Consider the following 19,362-nt stretch of genomic DNA (forward strand, 5'->3'; position numbering starts at 1 on the left):
CAGTACATGCTCTGGGTTGAATTGTCATGTCCTTCCCAGCACATCAGCTAATTACATCATCTGAAAATGAGGTTTTTGTGCATGAAAATGTTATATAAGGCCATAGTCAATTAGAATGGGCTATAATCTGATGACTCATCACCTTAGAAGAGGAAAATTTGGACAAGTATACTTGTGCAGAGAGAACACCATGTGATAATGGTGACCGAAAAAAAAGAAATGAGTGCACATGTGAAGGTATGCCAAGTATTCCCCACAACCATTGAAAGCTAGAGGAATCAAGGAAAAATTTCCCCTAGACCTTTCAGAGCATATACCTTATAATAATTCAATTTGGACTCCTACACTCCACAACTGTGTTATAGTAACTTGATTTTTTTTTCTAGTGGATTACTTTTGAATTTTGTTTTTTTTAAATTACATTAGTTTTTCAATCTCTTTTCTTTTTTCTTTTATTTATTTTTTATTATTAGTTGTTCAAAATATTACAAAATTCTTGACATATCATATTTCATACATTTGATTCAAGTAGATTATGAACTCCCATTTTTACCCCGTATACATATTGCAGATTCTTTAAGACACCCAGTAAGTATTATTTTTCAGAGTAGTGCCCATATGTTTGGCTCCCCCTTAACACTCAGTAGAGAGGTTAGTCCCAGACTGGTAGCTTCCTGTCATCAAAGGGAAAAAGAGGAATTCCACGTGGTCATCAAAATCCTGTGTCCACAAAGATCTGGATAAAAAATCATGAAAACTCAGTATGGAATTCTAAGAGTTAATGATATTCTGAAATTCACATGGAAATCAACAATCCAAAAGATGAGATTCTAAAAACTAATATATAGACAGTTGTTGAAGTACAGAGGTAGGGCTTGCAGTCTTCAGGGAAAAGGTCTGCAAATGAGAAAGGCCCATGAGAATGGAGGATCCCAAGTGCCCCATTTTATCATGAACATATGCAGGTGTAATCTAAGTAGACGCTACAGGTAGGGCACTGGGAAAAGAGGCAGGCAAAGAAGGTGAAGACTGCACCCAAAGAGGACCTTATGTCACCTTTATTGCCCCTGAAATTTCTAGACAAGGACCATCAGTTTGAAGTGTTTAGACCAGGAACATTAGCAAGCCCTGGGGGCTTATAAAAAATACAGAAACTCAGGCCCACCCCTGGCGCCTGAGTCAGACACTCTGAGTTGAGGCCCAGAAGTCTGAGTTTGAGTTAGCTCTCCAATTGACTGTCATGCACCCTATTTGAGATACACTGTTCTAGTCTTGAACAGATGGCCTGCGGTGGAAGCATCAATTTTATTCTCCATGAAGACACCTGGGAATTGCAGAACCATACCAATAACTTTTCTCTTCCAAGCTTCTGACCCTTCACCCTAGTCTCTCTTAAAATCAAATATCCAAAATAATATGTGGAGATATATATATATATATATATATATATATATATATATATATATATATATATATATACATACACACACACACACACACACACACACACACAATGGAAAATTACTCAGCCTTAAAGAAAGGTCAAATTAAGGCATTTGCCAGTAAATTGATGAAACTAGGGACTGTCAAGGTAAGAAAAATTTGTCAGTCCCAAGAAACAAAGGCCAAATATTTTCTTTTATATGTGGAATGGGGAGTCAATGGGGAGGGAAATAAGGAATGGGGAGGGAAAAACAGAAGTTTATTGGAGTGTGTGTAAAGGGGAATGAAGATAAGGGAACAGCATGAGAATAGGAAAGATATTAGAATGAATTGGACATAAATTTCTTATGTTTATATATGAATACATGACCTGTGAAATTCCATACCATGTACAACCACATAAATGAGACCTAATTAGAATAAGGTATATTCCATGTATGTATAATATCTCCAAATGTACTCTGCTGTCACATATATCTAAGCAGAAGAAATAAAAAGGAGTAAAAGGACCTAGAGGAGGGAAAGAAAGAGAAAAGGGAAAAATTGTGGAATGATATTGCTTATTTTTATAATAGATTTATATGTGAATGTATAACAATAAATCTCATTGCTCTGTAAAACTATAATGCATTAACAAAAATTGGAAAAAGATTAAAAAGTGGATAGTGGCATATGAACCTAATTGGCAAATCATAACTTGGTTGAATTCCCAATACCAAAAAAAATTTAATTACATATATATGTATATATACATATGCACACACACATATACAAAATTTACTGTAAAAACATATTTAATTACAAAAATCCCATGAGAAAATTAATAGATTCAGAAAAGCCTGTCCACAACACTCAGAACTCATTCATATTTAAAACACCAGAGGAACTAGTGACAGAAGGACATTTCTTCAAAATTGTAAAAGCTGTATGTGAGAAACCAAATGCCAACATCAAACTGAATAAAAAAAGTTGAATTTTTTTCTAAAAATAAAAACAAAACAAGGAAGTAAACTTTCACCACTCCTTGAATCCCTAGCCAGAGCAAACAGGCAAGAGAAAAAATCTAGTGGCATACACATAGGAAAGAAGAAGTCCTGTTGCCTCTGTGTACTGATGACATGAACATTTTAGTTAGATGATTTAAAATGCTCCATCAGAAAATTTATAATGTTGTTAACAAATCTACCAAAGAAGATGATACAAGAACATAATACATAAATCAATTGCATTCCTATATTGCAAAAACAAACCTGCTTCAAAACAATTGGGGAGAATATTTTATTCACAAAACCCTAAAAAATAAATACTTGGTAAAATATCTAACCTAGGAGATAAAAATCTTCAACAATGAAAATTATAAAATGGTAAATATAAACAAGTTGAAGACAACATTTAGAAGTGGAAATACTTCTAATGTTCTTGAATAAACAAAATTAGTATTATCTAAATGATCATATTACCTTAACCAGTGAACAGACTCAGTACAATCCCAATCAAAATATTAATGATATCCTTCACAACACACAGACAAAGCACATTTCTCAAATTCTTTTTGACACAGAAGTGAAATAGAATAGTCAAATGTATTCTGAACCAGAAGAGTGATGCTGACAGCTTCACAGTACAAGATATCCAATTATGTCAGAGCTTTATAAAAAAAACCAGATTTATGTTGGCACCAAAACATACCTGAAGACCAATGGAATAGAAAATACAGACAGATCCACAAAGATGCAGTGCCTGATTTGAAACAAAGGGGCCAAAAATATATGTTGGAAAAAACAGAAACGTTTTTTTACAAGTGCTGCTATAAAAACTGGATATTCTTATGTAGAAAAACATAAAACTTTATCTGTCTCACCCTGCAAAAAAGCCAAATCCAAGGGGATCAAAAACCTAGGAATTAAACCAGAAACTCTAGGTTGCTGAAAGAAAATGTAGGCCCAACACTCCAAATTATTGACAAAATTATCAACTTCCTTAAGAAGACTTCTAAAGCACAAGAAACAAAACTAAGAGTAAATAAGTGAAATAAAATCAAATTTCAAAACTTCTGCACAATAAAGGAAACAAGAATGTAAACAGAGAGCCTACCAATATGAGAAAATATTTTTCATCTGAATCTCAGAAAATTGATGTACAGAATTTAAAAAAAAGATTTAAAAAATGAAACCCCCAATTACTAATTGGGCACAAAATCTACGCAAGACATTACTTAAAAGAAGAAATACAAGTGGCATATATATGTTTAACATCTCTAGGAATCAGGGAAATGCAAATCAAAACTACAAGGAAGACAAAGTCTGTTATTATTGTGCCCTCACTCTTTCCCTATACTTCAATAAAACTATTAGTTTCAAAAACAACTACATGGAGATTTTATCTCACTGCACTCAAAATATCAATTATCAAGAGTAATGTGGGGGATCCACATATGAGAAAGAACATTTAGGTGGAAAGGAATAATAAAGCTTATTGGATTAGACATAGTAGGATAAAGGGAATGGAGGAAATTGGAATAGGAAAATCAGTAAAATGAAACAAACATAACTTTTCTATGTTCTTATATGAATACACAAACTGTGTAACTCCACAGTATATACAGAACAAGAATGGAAAGTTATAGTCCATGTATGTATAATATGTCAAAATACACTTTGCTGAAAAGAATTTTTTTAAAAAGAATAATATGTGGTGAAATTTACACTAATCCAGTGTTGATAGGATTGCAAATTAGTACAGCCATCCTTTAAAACTGTATGAATATCCCTTTCAAAACTTGGAATACAACCACCATCTGACCAGGTTGTTCCATTCCTTGGTAAATATCCAAAGGTCTGAAATCAGTATACTATAGAAACACAGGTACATCAGTGCTTATAGCAACACAATTCGTAATAACCTAACTACAGGACCAGCTAACATACTCATCAACAGACTAATGAATAAAGAATACCTGGTGTATATACACAATAAAGTTTTACTTAGTCATTAAGAATTAAATGGTGGAACTAGGTGGAAAATTGATGAAATGAGAACACAATTCTAAGTGAAATAAGCCACACTCAGAAAGCCAAGGGTCAAATGTTTCCCCCTCATATGTGAATACTTGACCACATAATAAAAAAGGGGAGAATCCAACACGAATAGCATAGATATCTGTGGAAGGGGTTATAGGGAAGGCAGGGAGGACAGAGGGATGAAAAGTAGAATGAAACAAACCAAACTCTCTCTGTAAATCTATGAATAAAGCAGGGTGAATTTAAATGTTGTGTATGTCTATAATGCACTAATTTAAAAATTTATATATGAATAGAAGATACACCAAGAAGCCAGACTCATTGTTATCCCTTTCACTCTTCCTCTATTTTGTTTTTACTTTTATTTCTTTTCTTCCTCCTCATAAACAATGCACCCTATGTTGTCTATAGATCAGCCCTATTTTGAAATTGCAAATCTTTGTCTTCCTGATATCTTCTTCTTCTTTCCTCTTATTTACCACTATTTTTAACTTCTCTTACTACTGGTTAGTTTGTAAAATGTCAGACCCCACCACTAATTCTCTAGAAACAGTTAAAACACTGGAGCTCATAGGTAATACCAATTGTTTGAGTTTACAATGGACAAAATTCATGATTAAATACTATCTTTACTGATAGAAATTGTTTACCCTAGAATTCCTGTTTATGGTGTCAATAAACATTGTAGATGTCATAATAGAAACTAAGTACTTAATTTAATCCTATGTGTTATATGCATAGGTTTTTACAGTTATTTGACTCCCCCTCATCTCTGAGGCACTGGAAACCTACAGGATAAAAGCTGGTAGAGTAAAAACCCCACTGCTTCAGGTCCATTTGTGTATATGGGTAGACACTTAAACAATAAAAAAAAGAGAGATTAAAAACATCCAAAACAAAACAGAATAATTTAGCAATAGACTCCACTGATACTACAGTACAGGAAATATCAAGGAATGAATTTAGAAAATTCATAGACAAGATGATCTAAGAGGTAAAAAAATTATATAAATATATATATTATGTATATGTATGCCAAATGCCTAATCTACAAAAAACAAAACAAAACAGAATTTTAAAAGCAGCTAGAAAAAATGACTGGTCATATTTAGAAGTAAACAAAAATGATTTCAGCTGATTTTTCAAGCCACACCCTTAAAAACTAGGAGAACTTGAAATAATATATACAAAACTCTGAAAGATAATGGATGCTATAAAAATTAATTTTTAAAAATAATTAAGAATATTTTTTAGAAATATTATCTCACTATTCAACCAAGTGAATCAATTTTCTTAAACAAATCTGTTGATCACTTTGTATTTGCCTCACAACTAAAGAAGTTTTAGAAATACAAGGTAAACTAAGACAATGTCCAAACTTTTAGGAATATGCAGATGTGGGAACAGGTACTTTTTGCCAAATCTGTAAATAATGTGTGACTAAATTGTATAGTTAGTTTTAACCCAAATTTTCCAAGAGCTGCACAAGGCCAGTTGCCAGTTGGGAACTGGTAATTGCTGCTAGTATAGGTTCACATATTAAAAAAAAAAAGTACTCAGCACTTACCCTGATCCTGACTTCTGTGGTGTTACCATTGAATTCTACTCTAAAACCTTTTGCTGAGCAATAATATGTCTCCTAGAGAAATTTTGTAGTAAGTTTTTATAGAACATATTTTTAACATGTTAAGATATATGTATAAACAAATTTAAACTTTATAAATATTGTGTTCTGAATTAATCAATTTTCATTTAGCTGAATAATCTTTTTTATACTTGAAAAAATATCTAACACTAGCATCAGTGTATAAGAACATCCCCTAGCTAATTGTTGGTAATAGCTTCAATCATATAACAAAATTATATCTCTCCAGAATAGACTTGAGGGTGGGGTATGTGACTTAGGTTGTAGAGCATTTACTAAGCATGAAAAGTGTTTTCAATTCCCACCACCACGTGTATCAAAGAATAAGAAAATCTAAAACTAAATATTTTATATAGATATTGTAAATACCAGATAAATTTAAAAATAAGACATATAAACATACATTATAGCAGGAATGCATCTATTAAACAAAATATGAAGAAAACAACACTAAAAGTAATAGATGCAAGTTAGATATTGTACTATACTTAAATAAAAATAAAAAAATGTTAACCTGCCTTTGAAATTTGTAATTGGAAAAATGTTTATATTCCTAAATTTTGAAATATATTTCTGATTTTACTGTGCTTTTTTAGATAACTTTAAACAGGTTTTTTTCCTACGTGAGAAATATGTACTTTTGGTCAGTCCCTGCAGCCGCCGCTGCCGGCTACCCTCAGCCAGCAGCTCGGCGCCACAAGGGGCCGGCTTCTTGGGCGGGCGGGAGCAAGGAGACTGACCGGCGTGGCAGGGGCGGCCCAGCGATCCTCGGGCTCTGGCTCTGGCGCCAGGCAGCTGGGGCGGCGGCATTTCCTTGGGACCGCCCGCGCGCCTGGGCGCTCTGAGAATATTTCCACTGCTGGACCGAGGACACAGGGTTTGGAATTCCTAGAGAATTACCTTTGAGAGAAGCTGGAAATAATTTCTTTAAATTTCATCTCTTAGTTTTCATCTTGTTGCATTTCTGAGGCATATCCAGGAGCCATGAACAACTTTAGTAATGAAGAGTTTGACTGCCACTTCCTTGATGAAGGCTTTACTGCCAAGGACATTTTGGACCAAAAAATTAATAAAGTGTCTTCTTCTGACGATAAGGTTGCCTTTTGTGTCACAGACCTTGGAGACATTCTAAAGAAACATCTAAGATAGTTAAAAGCTCTTCCTCGTGTTACCCCCTTTTATGCAGTCAAATGCAATGATAGCAGAGCCATAATGAAGACCTTAGCTGCCATTGAGTCAGGATTTGACTGTGCTAGCAAGACTGAAATACAGTTGGTGCAGAGTCTCGGAGTGCCTCCAGAGAGGATTATCTATGCAAATCTTTGTAAGCATGTGTCTCAAATTAAATATGCTGCCAGTATTGGAGTCCAAATGATCACTTTTGACAGTGAAGTTGAGTTGATGAAGGTTGCCAGAGCACATCCAAAGGCAAAGTTGGTTTTGCGGATTGCTACTGATGATTCCAAAGCAGTCTGTCGTCTCAGTGTTAAATTCGGTGCCACACTCAAAACCAGCAGACTTCCTTTGGAACGAGCTAAAGAATTAAATATTGATGTCATTGGTGTCAGTTTTCACGTGGGGAGTGGCTGCACTGATCCTGAGACCAGTGCAGGCCATCTCTGATGCCCGCTGTGTCTTTGACATGGGAGCTGAGGCTGGTTTCAGCATGTGTCTGCTGGATATTGGTGGTGGCTTCCCTGGATCTGAGGATGTGAAGCTTAAGTTTGAGGAGATCACCAGTGTGATCAGTCCAGCACTCGACAAATACTTTCCATCAGACTCTGGAGTGAGAATCATAGCTGAACCAGGAAGATATTATGTTGTTTCAGCTTTCATGCTTGCAGTTAATATCATTGCCAAAAAACTCGTATTAAAGGAACAGACAGGCTCTGATGATGAAGATGAGGCAAGTGAACAGACCTTTATGTATTATGTGAATGACAGAGTATATGGATCATTTAATTGAATCCTTTATGATCATGCACATGTAAAGCCCCTGCTGCAGAAGAGACCTAAACCAGATGAGAAGTATTATTCATCCAGTATATGGAGACCAACCTGTGATGGCCTTGATCGGATTGTCAAGCGCTGTGACCTTCCCGAAATGCATGTCAGAAAAACAGGTGATAGAGAAAGATGAGGAAATGCCATGAGGACCTAACGGAGCACCTCAACAGCAGGTCAGCACACCCTGCACAGCCATGGCCCTGAGCTCCAGTGCCACCTGCCTGGCTGAACTCACCTCAGAGAAGGCTGCGCCTCACCCAGATGGTCAGGGAGTATGGCCTGGCTAAGCCACCAGGAAGAGGAGGGTGGCATCACTCCTGGATTAGGATGCTCACAAGGGACTGGATGAGACATGTTTGTTCACAGATCCTCTGGGGCCTGGAGGACACTTCAGTTAGAGCTAAGGAAGCAGCAGAGCTCTCTGGGGAACAGCTCTGTCTGGGTCATCCTCATCCTGTCTTGTCTCCCTCTTTGTTCAACTCCAGACTTCACCAATGTTAACAGTCCTCTCCACTCTCACACTGTCTACAACGCCTGACCAGTGACATGTAGGAGGAGTTAGTCTGGATTGGTTTATCAAACACATCCTGTGTGTGTGTGTGTGTGTGTGTGTGTGTGTGTGTGTACTCGTGTGATCTTCAGGTGGATTCTGTGAGGTACTATCATTCATGGGGATGTAACCTGAAGCTCAGAGTTCAATTGATGTGTCAAAACCATCACCCTGGTCAGTGCTGTGGGTCCCCCTCTGAACTTCCCCCCACCTCACTGCTTGTGCTCCTTGTTTCATGTCGTTCGATGGCTTTCTAGGTCTAGGTCACTCTAGTTTAGAATTTAATTTTAATCTTTTTTAAATTTTAATTACTGACATGCAAATTATTGAAAAGTCTCAAAGCACAAACTACTTTAATGAGAACTTAAATAGTCACCTAGATAAAAATTGTGCTTTAAATGTTAAATCCCAAGAATAAACATGTAGCTCAGTGGTAGAGCTCCTGCCTAGCATGCCTGAAGTACTGAGTTCAATGCAGTAAAATTAAATAAAGTCTCATCCTGCCTACAAGCTGAAGGTGTTTCAAGCATCTCTTGAGTGTACACCATGTCGTAGCAGCTGAGATAAAACAAGAAGTCAGAAGAAGAACCACCATCTTGGACTTTGCCATCAATTCCCTCTCAGCTTTGCCCCTGTGTACATTCTGGAGCCATGTTGGTTATTTCCCCTAAGCTGGAGTTTTTGTGATGACCTTTTTCTACCACACTGTCTATTGTTCAGGCTGCTTCCTGTAGCCACCTGACCAGCAGATGGCCTGTCCTGCCTCCTGGGTCACCTGGTTTCCTGTAAGGCTGTGAGTTACAGCCTAAGGACCATTGTGGGATGGGTGGAATAAACAAGCTGGGTCTTTTCTCCTGTTTCTTGAGGTGGTCACTAGCAGCTGGAGCATCTGGAGGCAACAGGGGTCCTTTGGACTCTGGGATTCACAGAACCCTGTGGACTCTGTCTCTGTGTGATTATTTTGTGCAGCCCACTTCACCCAGTTTACCTGAGTGTTTAGTCATGGAATATGTGAAGGTATTAGAAGGTATTAATAAATAGCGAAGTGGTTAGGCAATTTAATCCTACACATAAAAGCCAACAAGTCCATGAAACAGGGATCAACTGCTAAAAAGCCAGAGCAGAGCTAGGGAAAGCAGATCCCAATGGACAACACACAGTGGCCGTGGACTTCCACCTACTTGATTGACATGGGGTTGGTGCCTAAGGTCAGGTATTCCAGGGCAGAGGGGCCTCAGGCCTCCTGGGCAGCTGCCCCACTTCCTCCTCAGGGATCCTGAATGGGAAGATTCTCTTCCTAGTGTTAAAAGTAATGTGAAGGAAGTGGCAGGCTCAGGCAGACACTCAGTCACAAGGCTCTTCATTAGTCAAATGTCAGTGGTTGGAACTCAGAGAGTGGCTGGGAATCCTCCCATCTCCCATTTCCATCTAAATACTAGGGTCCCAACTTCAATAAAGACTTCAGTTTTTCTTTTCATGCTGTTTTCCGGAATGGCAAAGGAATAAATGAAGGATGCATTAAACCCAAGAAAACATCCAGACATGTGGTGCTGCCCACCTTTGCCTTCTAGTTTACTTGGGTCCTGCTTAAGTTCATGCATTTCTGTATTGCTCCTGCTCAGATATGAACCCCAGGAAAGTATCTGTCCTGCCAGGTGAAGAAGGAAGGAAGGGTCCAGCTTCAGTGAGAGGCTGAGCCTGGATTAGACCCCTTCACACAAGTCTTAAGGCCTCAGAAAGAGTTTCTGTATCTCCTTCCTCACAGGGGGCTTCATGAGAAAGCAGCCACCACCACTCACTACTGAGCTTCCGAAGGCAGGGCAGGTTGGACCTGCTCATCTCCTGTATCAAACAGGGGGCAGCCCCGATGCTCCACTTCCACGGCTGCCCCAAGTCAGGGCAAGTGCAACTGAGTTTTCCACTCAAGCACAAAGTGCAGGTAGAACACTGAGGAAAATGAAGTGGAACTCATGTCAGCCTCCCCTAGGGCACTGTTGGCAGCATGGAGCACTAGCTATAGCAATGAGTTCCACTGGGCTCCTTATCATGCTCTGGGTCCCCACTGTGCCCAAAGTGGGTTACTGACTTCTTCTCTGCAGGTGGAGTGCTTGGTATTTCAGTAGGTATAGAGTTTAGGATGCAACTTTCACAGCACGCCACACATGGTGAAGCCAGAATTCATGAAGGGCCAGGCCTTCCCAAATTATCACAGGCCCTGAGGTCTATCACCATATAAATACTGCAATAGTAAGTGACAAAATATGTTTCTAAACATGAGATGCTCCTCCAAAGAGAGGCTTCTCTGCTTCCTACTTGAGGCAGTGACCCTTGGGACACCTCCAGACAGGCTGCAGTTTCTGTCATGTCCTGGTGATGACAGTGGGAACCATCACTTTGAGAACATGCTGTTCTCTTTACTTAAGCCAGGAAAATGAAATAGCCTGTTTCTTCACCTCCTCCCAGTGAGCATGTGCTTTAGCCTGTCTAGACCAGGTGTCCTGAGTTGAGCCCTCTGGGTCACATCCACTGGACTCCACACCATGCAGTGTGGTGCTGGCTGCTGCACCAGGTTAGGAGGCCTCACCAGAGCCCAGCTCCAGGTGAACAGCAGGTCCTTGGATTTTGCCTGTGGCCCTCTTCTCCAGAAGGCCTCAGTGTCCTGTGGTGGTCTAGGTTGTGTGGTTTCTGGCCCACATATCTTCACCTGCTCCTCCCTCCTAGAGGAGTGAAGTTTGGTTCAAGGTCAGAAATCAGTGCCTGCTGGAAATGTCATCAATTTGGGCAGCCCCAGTGTACTGTGTCTTAGAGAAAAGGTTCTCCCACACCTTAAGTTTAGATAGACCCCACAGGGTCTCCTCACTTTAACCATCAGTGGGTGCTGCAGGTGCAAGTCTTTGCAGAACCCCAGCCTTCAGTGAATTCTGAAGCTGAGTTCTTAAAGCCAAGGCTCATCCCTATCCCACTCCCCAGCCAGCTTCACAGGAGCACAGATCCATGAATTAACATCTTGGGGGAGCCACAGGCAGATGTTGAAATTCTCCTCTAGGAGAGAGGAAATACCACTTAAAGCCTTGGTGTCAAGTCATATCCTCAGTCTCTTTGCACCAGCAAAAACCATGGGTTTCCCCCCAGGATGGTCTCAGAGTTAATATCTCAGATTCTCAAAGTAGGTAATACAGGGGACAGTAGCCTGACTAAGAGCACCACCTTACTCTCTTATCCCCAGAAAATCTGGCACCTTGACGCCATGTTTCTATAAAGTCCTGCTAACTGAGCTCTGTATTTTTAGAATATACGAAACACAAGCCCATTTTTATTGAACTCATGAGGACACAGCCAGTGATGAGACACAGAGGGACATGTTTTCAAGTGGAAGGGCCAGGAGAAACAATTGGAAACGACCCTCTTTTTCTTCACTGAGCAGCCCTGTATGCTGAGCTGTATGTTCTTATCATAGAGCTCCAGCTACTCCCTGGCTTCTCCAGCCCCTGTGCTGAGAGTGTCACCCATGTCCTAGGGAAAAGGAGCTGGTGTCCCGAGAGCTGAAGCCACGGACTCTGTTGTGCTGCTCCATGTCAGCACAGGAAATGGGGCTGCTGGGCCAAGCAGGCATCCCCACTGCTTCTCAAAGCCCTCAGCTTCTGAAATGACCCTTTCCTGTTCAGACACTGAGGTCCCTGCTGTGAAGGTCACCATGGGCTTGAACATTCGATATTCACTCCAGATGCTTGTTTAGGGCCCAATTAGCAAGGCCTCAGGAGGTGAAATGAGAGGGTCATCAATAGACTCTCAGGGCTTCCATTAACAACTCACCACAAATGAGTTTGCTTGAAACAACAGAAGTTGTTTATCTAGATTTATTTTTATTTCTGGAGGCCTTCAGTTCAAATCGAGGAGTTGGAGAGCCAGGCCCCAAGGCCCCTGGGGAGAGCTTCCCTCTCTGATCCAGCTTTTGGCAACCCAGCTGTCCCTGGGCTTGTAGCTTCACCATCCAGTCTCGAACTCCACATCTGCTTGGCTAATGTCCCTGTGTTCCTAGGTCTAACTTTTTTCTCTTGTTAAAAAGTTGACAGTCATATGGGATCAGGACCCACCCTAATCCAACTCAACCTAGTCTTTACCAATTATCTGAAAAGATCCTGTTACCAAAGAATGTCACATTCACAGGTATTAGGGTGAGGACTTGACCATGTCTTTATAGGAAACCAAACTCAACCCACAATGGGCGGGTTAACCCCAGGTACATCTGTTTGTATCTTATCATTTCTGTTAGTGAAGATTGTGATTATTCACTAACCTGAAAACGAGTGTCCTATAGCAGAGCTTCCTACCTCAAGTGCAGGGGTGTTGGGCACAGGTCTGCCACAGCAGCTGACCTGTGAGGTTCCACAGTCCATGTTGACCTTGCACCCATCATGGCATGGACTCCTTCTTCACTACCAGGGATTATTCCCAGTCTCCCTGCACTTCAGCCCCAACAAAGAGGAAGGGGCAGGAGGCAGGGGCACTTCTCTTTAGAAACAGAGTCCACAGCACTGCAGTTGCCACTCAGCCCCTGTGGGAAGCTCCAGGCCACTCCTAGCTCCAAAGGGGCTGGGGCATGTGGTCTCCTGGGTGGCCACTGCCACAGGTAGGCTTACCTTGCCCAGGTCTGCATGGTCCAGAGTGGCGGCTGCTGGGTGCAAACTACTTTTCACATTTGAACCTAATTGACACTAAGTGACAGGCAAGTCCATGCCGCAGTTCAACCAGGCACATAGTGCTCCGCAGCCTGTGCAGCAAGGGATAGCCATGCTGACGGAGGGCCCTGACCATATCCAGGAACATAGTGGTGAGCTCCTCTGAGAAGGGCCAGGATGAAGGCCTGGAGGCCAGATGTGGGACTCCTGCTGGGTCCTCATCACCACAAAGGGCAGCTGCACAGGCTGCTCCTGGATTGATAACAAGTTTGGTGTCCAGTTTTCCAAATAACCAGATAAAAATGATTAGTATGGCTTCAAAGGGTGGAGAGAAAAAATAAAAAGGATGATAGGGACTCGTATGTTAAATGTTGACATGGGTGATTTACTTTATTCCCCCTAAAGTCTTTTGTGGCCAGTATTTATGGATTGATTGATTAGTTTTAGTCCCACTCCCAGTTTACAAAGATGACCAGCAGACGTAAGTTCACACCACTTGAAGTGGCTTAGAACTTGAAGAATCTGTGTCTGCCTCTTCACTTTCCAGGCTCGGGGTCAACCCCTCATATTCATGTTGAAACTGATGATGCCGACGGCCTGAAGCTGACCTGCAAATCCACGGGGTGGTATCCAGAGCCCGAGGTGCACTGGGAGGACTCTCTGGAGCAGCACCTTACCCCAGCCTCAGAAACCAGGACCACAGATTTAGACGGCTTGTTTGGAGTGTAAACCTCCATCATGATGGACAAGAGCTTGAGTGCAAATGTGTCCTGCTTCATAAGGAACCTCGTCCTCAGCTCTCAGAAGGGAGTGTGTGTCTACTTAGCAGGTCATTGCCTTCCACATCACATTCTTGAGATCTGGCCATTGAGAGAGAGGGTGTGGGTAGCAAAGGCTCGCCACGGACAACCCAAAAGGATTTAGCCATTCACCAGTTTGCAACTCCTCCTACCCAGAGAGCTAGGAAAACATGTCTTCTGTCCTGTTTTATAATTCTCTTCATGGCAAAGAAATGACATTGGTTTATTTTACAAGAATATAAATGCCTGCCTGTGCAAAAGCATTCAGAGAGTAAGGGAGCATTGTAGGATACTGCCAGTGGTCTCCTCTGACCATCCAGCCCACTGCCCAGGAAAACCACTGCCAACAAGTGAAGTGCAGTTGACATTGATGAATTGAGGGGTTCCTCTCGATATCGCTTTCCAGCTTTGCAGATTTGGGTGAGACTGACCTTCCTGTTCCCAGTGCCCAAGTGTTAGGGAGCAGGAATGAGAGGGTCTCCCCATAGAGTGTTATGAGGTTAGCTGATACAGTCATGCCACTGGCACAAAAAGACCCCACAGGCTCTGTGCCCTCCCACAGCGACTGTGCAGGCATGAAGTCTGCCCAGATGGTTCAGTGCACAGTCCTTTAATAGGAAATGTCTGGATTTGAGGTCTGTAAGTCTGCAGAAGGTGCTCCTGACACCCCATCTGCTTTGGCTCCTGTAGGGTCCCCTTTTGCTACCTCCTCTCTGCCCACCTGCAGGTCCACAGCAGGGCTCTGGACATTCACCCTCCTGTTCCCTCCTCTTCCCTGAACCCAGCTGGGTGCCACACCTGCATGCTCAGACACTAGCATCGTCCCTTCTGGGAAGCCATGCCTGAGGCATTTGTACCAAGATTCCCACTCACTGTGTGTGACTTTGGTCATGTGCATCATCGTGGGAGGGTAAGCCCCTAAAGACTTATTTCATATTTCTCCTCCTTATTCCTCTTTCATATTCCTTATTCTTAGAACAGTACTAAGGAAGAACTTTGAGTCAACACTCTTTTGTGCCTTAGTCTGGGAAGTCACATTTGTTTGAAAAGTTGGAATCATGAAGAAGACAAGCATTAATGTCAGAGGAGTAAATTACTTCTTTAAAAAAGTATTAATCTTAATAACATAAGCTCAGAGGAGAGCAAAGGGATGGAGCCTCCTGCTCAGAACTATACAGTGGAGAAAGGAATAAACATTTAACAGGAAATGATGAGCTGGGATTAGAGCAGCAAAAATTATAGTAATACAGAATTTTTGAAAATGAAAATGTAGAAGATAAAATAGAAAAAGAATATAGTTCTTCATATTTATGTTGGAAGCAATTATTATATAAGTAATAATTTTCCAATTGATTCATTTATAAGCCTTTTGCTAAGATTTTTGGATCAAGGTAATCCATCAACAATAGTGTCCTAAGGCCTGTTTTGAACCAATTTTATTAAGTAAAAGTTGTTGGCAGTAAAGGTCCCCTATGTAAGGTATGACAGGTGACATTGATATGCACATGCATTGTGAAGTATTGCCTTAATCAAGCTAATTAACATTCATCAACTCACATATTTATTATATTTTGTGTGTAGTTAGTGATGTACTCTCTTACAGAATTCCAAGTATACAGTGTTTCATTGTTAAATAGAGGCCTTCAATGAGTGGCCTTGATGCCTCTCTTGAACCGACCCATTGTTAAAAATATTTGCCCAATAGTCACTACAGTCTCTATGTACTGCTGGCCATGGCCATTCCAGAAGAGGCCCTGAGAGAAAGTAGAATTCTGTTTCTAGAATCTTGAACAGGAAACCTATTTGCCAGATCATTACAAGCCCTCCTCGATCCTAGAGAAGCTCCCAGGACTCCTCTGCATTGTTACTAGGATCACAAATACATATATGTAAAAGTTAATTGCATAGAGAGGCCTCGTGACAAAGTCCCTTAGGGATGACCTAGTAGAAGGGGAGAAGTGGATAGAAGGAGAAACGTGGTGCTTTTGAAGATATTACTTATTAAAAAATAATTACAAGTCACAATACAGAGATGCTAATGTTAGTTAAATAATAATGGAAAGGTAGTCAATGGGGAAGAAGTCAGAAAGAAGGAATTGGTCTGGGTGTTCTGTTGTCCAGTAGAGTGACGATAGATGATGATGAAGTACACCACAGTTTTAAAAAGCTAGCAGAAAAGTTTTTGTATGTTTTCACCAAGAAGAAATACTATTTGAAGAGAGATGAATATTAACCCAATTTGAACACTAAACACTGCATATGTGTATCAAAACATCACATAGCACCCCATAGATAATTTTGTGTTGATTTTAAGAAATGTTCTTAATACATAGGAGGCTGAAGAATTGGTTTTGTATTTTCACTGTGTTTAAAATTTCTTACAATTTTTAAAATAAATCCTCTGTGTCTCCATACCTCTGGAGTCACAGGGCAGCAGGAGTCTCTTCAGGGTCCCTGATTCCTCAGGATTACCAGGAGAGGGGCCCGGACTGGGAAACTGGGCCCTTCCTGACAGTGTCCCCAGAAGGACACATGGTCCAGGGACCCTGAGAGAGTGTCCTGTTTTGCAGAGGGCTTGTTCCCCAGCTCCTTCACCTGGATGGTGGTGCTGGCTGTGCTTGTCTCTGTCCTGGTCCTCGCTGCAGCCATCTGTGCTGTGTTCCTACTTGCCAGGAAAGACAAAGGTGAGTGGGGACAGACCAAAGGACTGGTGTGGAAGGTTTGCAAGAAAGTCAGGAGTGGATGAGGGGCAGTCTTCAGAATTAAAACTGAAAAAGAATAACCTGAACAAGAAACAGAATTCACTTTCACCTTCTGGACTGCGTCTTTCTCAGATGACAGGTTTCCTGGTTGAGGCAGCCACCTCGTCATGAGAAGTATGCGTGTGTCTGTGGGATTGTTTTCAGATCCATCACTTAAATAGTTGCATTCAAAAACTAGAACCTCCTATGGATGTATGTGTCTGTCTGTTTGTCTATTTTTCTGTCTCTCCATCCAAAGATGGCAAAAGGCTGTGGCATTTTCTCTTAGCAAAACCTCTTGGTCAGCTTTAGGGCATTTTCTCCTGTCCTCAGAGTGCCAGTGTTTTCTGACTTTGAAAGGTGCATGCTGGATAAGGCTCAGGTGACTCATCTGGGAACAGTCACAGGATTTCGACAGATTTAAAGTACACTCAGGCCAGGGCTGCATTCGCCTGCCTACCTTTTCCCAGTCTCCAAAGAAAGCATCTCCTGAGAGAATTCATTTTCATGCCCCGATTCTCACTCCAGGTGGGAAGTGCTGGGATTGAAGCCAGCTGTTGGAAACCTGGGTAGCCCAGGGAACTGTGCAGGATGAAAACCAACTGCTCATCTGTGGGCAGTGAAGGGAAAATGCTTCTCAGAAAGAATCACTCCCAGGAGGGCTGGAAAAAGAGCTGAGGCCTTGCCTGCCTTCCCTTCCAGCATATCCCCCAGTTTGTTGGTTTCCCTCCATCAGCATCAATGCCAGTGTTGTCCAGGCCCTGACCAGCCCTCCTGTAGGACCAGGATGTGGCTGGCTTAGACCTCTCTATTGTCGGATGCTCACCCCATTGCAGTATCCTGAAGAACCACCTGCACGATTTACTTCCCCTACTCCTGCAAAGGGAGTACTCATACAGGGTGGAGAGAAACCAGGGTGGGAAGAGATGCCTGCCCTGTGCACGTGCTGCTCTTGGGCCCCAGTCCCTGCAAGGGAGATTTGACAGAGCCCTGCCCAGAGTGTCACATGGCTTGTTCCAAAACGTGATGTTACTAATGTTGTGCAACTTTAGAAGACAGGTTTCTTTTTAATATGGAGAGTTGTTTGAAGAAACCAAAAATAGTATTTGGAAGCCAGAAAAGAATCCAATAGAAAAATATAAGAAGAATGTTGGTTATTGATCAAATAATTTGACAACATGTCTGATAGTTTGGAAAATTTTTCCAAATGTACTACTTCAATGTCACCAATCATCATTTATTCAAAATATCTCATTCAAATTATGATCTTCACTGTTTCCCTTTCATATTATTTTAATTCAATAATTATATCAGCTTGAACTACAGAAAAATATCAAATAGTGTGTATGAGTGTGTGTATGGGTCCAATTGTTAGGAGCATATATCCAAAACAATTGTTTCACTACACTGAATAAGCTTTTTTTAAGATACATTGTTTTGGGTCCACATATGCACTCTTTCAGCTCAAACAAAATTAAACCCAAAAGTGTGTGGAATAGGCTTAACACACTGATTTATCATATAAAGGGGGAAAAGGAATATATACTCTTATTAAGTTGATTCTACATAAACCAAATTTGAAGAAAGTATAGAAAGTGGTTAAATGTAGAGAGTGTAACTGCATAATATTTGTCTAAATCAAATATTTTTTTTAGAATGAAAGAAATCCCTGTTAGTATTTATACTAAAAATGAAATAAAATGAGGACAGCCTGGGGTTTCTCAAATTGGTTTCCATCACCTCTTCTACTTAGGAAGGACTTCTGGTTTGGGGGGTAGAGTAGCTGGGCACAGGTTTGAGGGAACCCCACAAAGTGTATCTTATTATGTATCCCTTTGATTTGGGAGTCACACACATGCATTACCTATTGAAAACAATCAGAAATAAAACTTAGAAAATAAGAAAGAATGATTTGAGCCAGGTGTGGTGGTGCATGCCTGTGGTCCTAGCGTGGCAGGCTAAGGAGGGAGAATGGCTTGACTAACCTGGAAAAACAGTGAGACCCTCAAGTCAAAAATGACTGATTTATCAAGAAATATCTATATTCATGCTGAAATGTGGGCATTTATCCGTTAGCGTGCATTAATTGAGAAGCAAGCATCCATGTATTGAGGTGTCTGGAGAAGTCAAGGGTACAGGCAACATAGGTGTGACTGTAGTTCTCATGGGGAAAGTAACATTTCCCACTTTCTAAATTTCCTGGTGCCTTGCGTGAGGTCCAGTCCAGGATGCTGCAGTGGTTGGGACCTGGTCTTGTTACCACCAGGGCCCATTGTGTTCTGCTTGGTCCCCACGGTTGTACAACAGAAAAGCTGGGCTAATGGGAGGACCTTAGGTCACTGAGAGTGTGAGGTGGCTCTCAAGCCACCCATTGCGGGTCTGGGTCCTCCTTCTGTGTCCTGCACATTGCTAATGGGATTTAAAATGTTGCAGTCTTGGTGAAAAGCAGCCTGGTATCTTCTCAAAAAGTTGTGCAC

At 41.1% G+C, this 19,362-nt stretch overlaps 1 pseudogene; it reads left to right on the forward strand.

Moving 5' to 3' along the window:
• The first annotated feature begins 6,942 nt into the window (after positions 1–6,942).
• Positions 6,943–8,248, forward strand: LOC101957010 (ornithine decarboxylase pseudogene; annotated as a pseudogene).
• The last annotated feature ends 11,114 nt before the right edge of the window (positions 8,249–19,362 follow it).

Source organism: Ictidomys tridecemlineatus, chromosome 11 (genome assembly GCF_052094955.1).
Source record: "Ictidomys tridecemlineatus isolate mIctTri1 chromosome 11, mIctTri1.hap1, whole genome shotgun sequence".
In the NCBI taxonomy this organism is placed as follows: Eukaryota; Metazoa; Chordata; class Mammalia; order Rodentia; family Sciuridae; genus Ictidomys; species Ictidomys tridecemlineatus.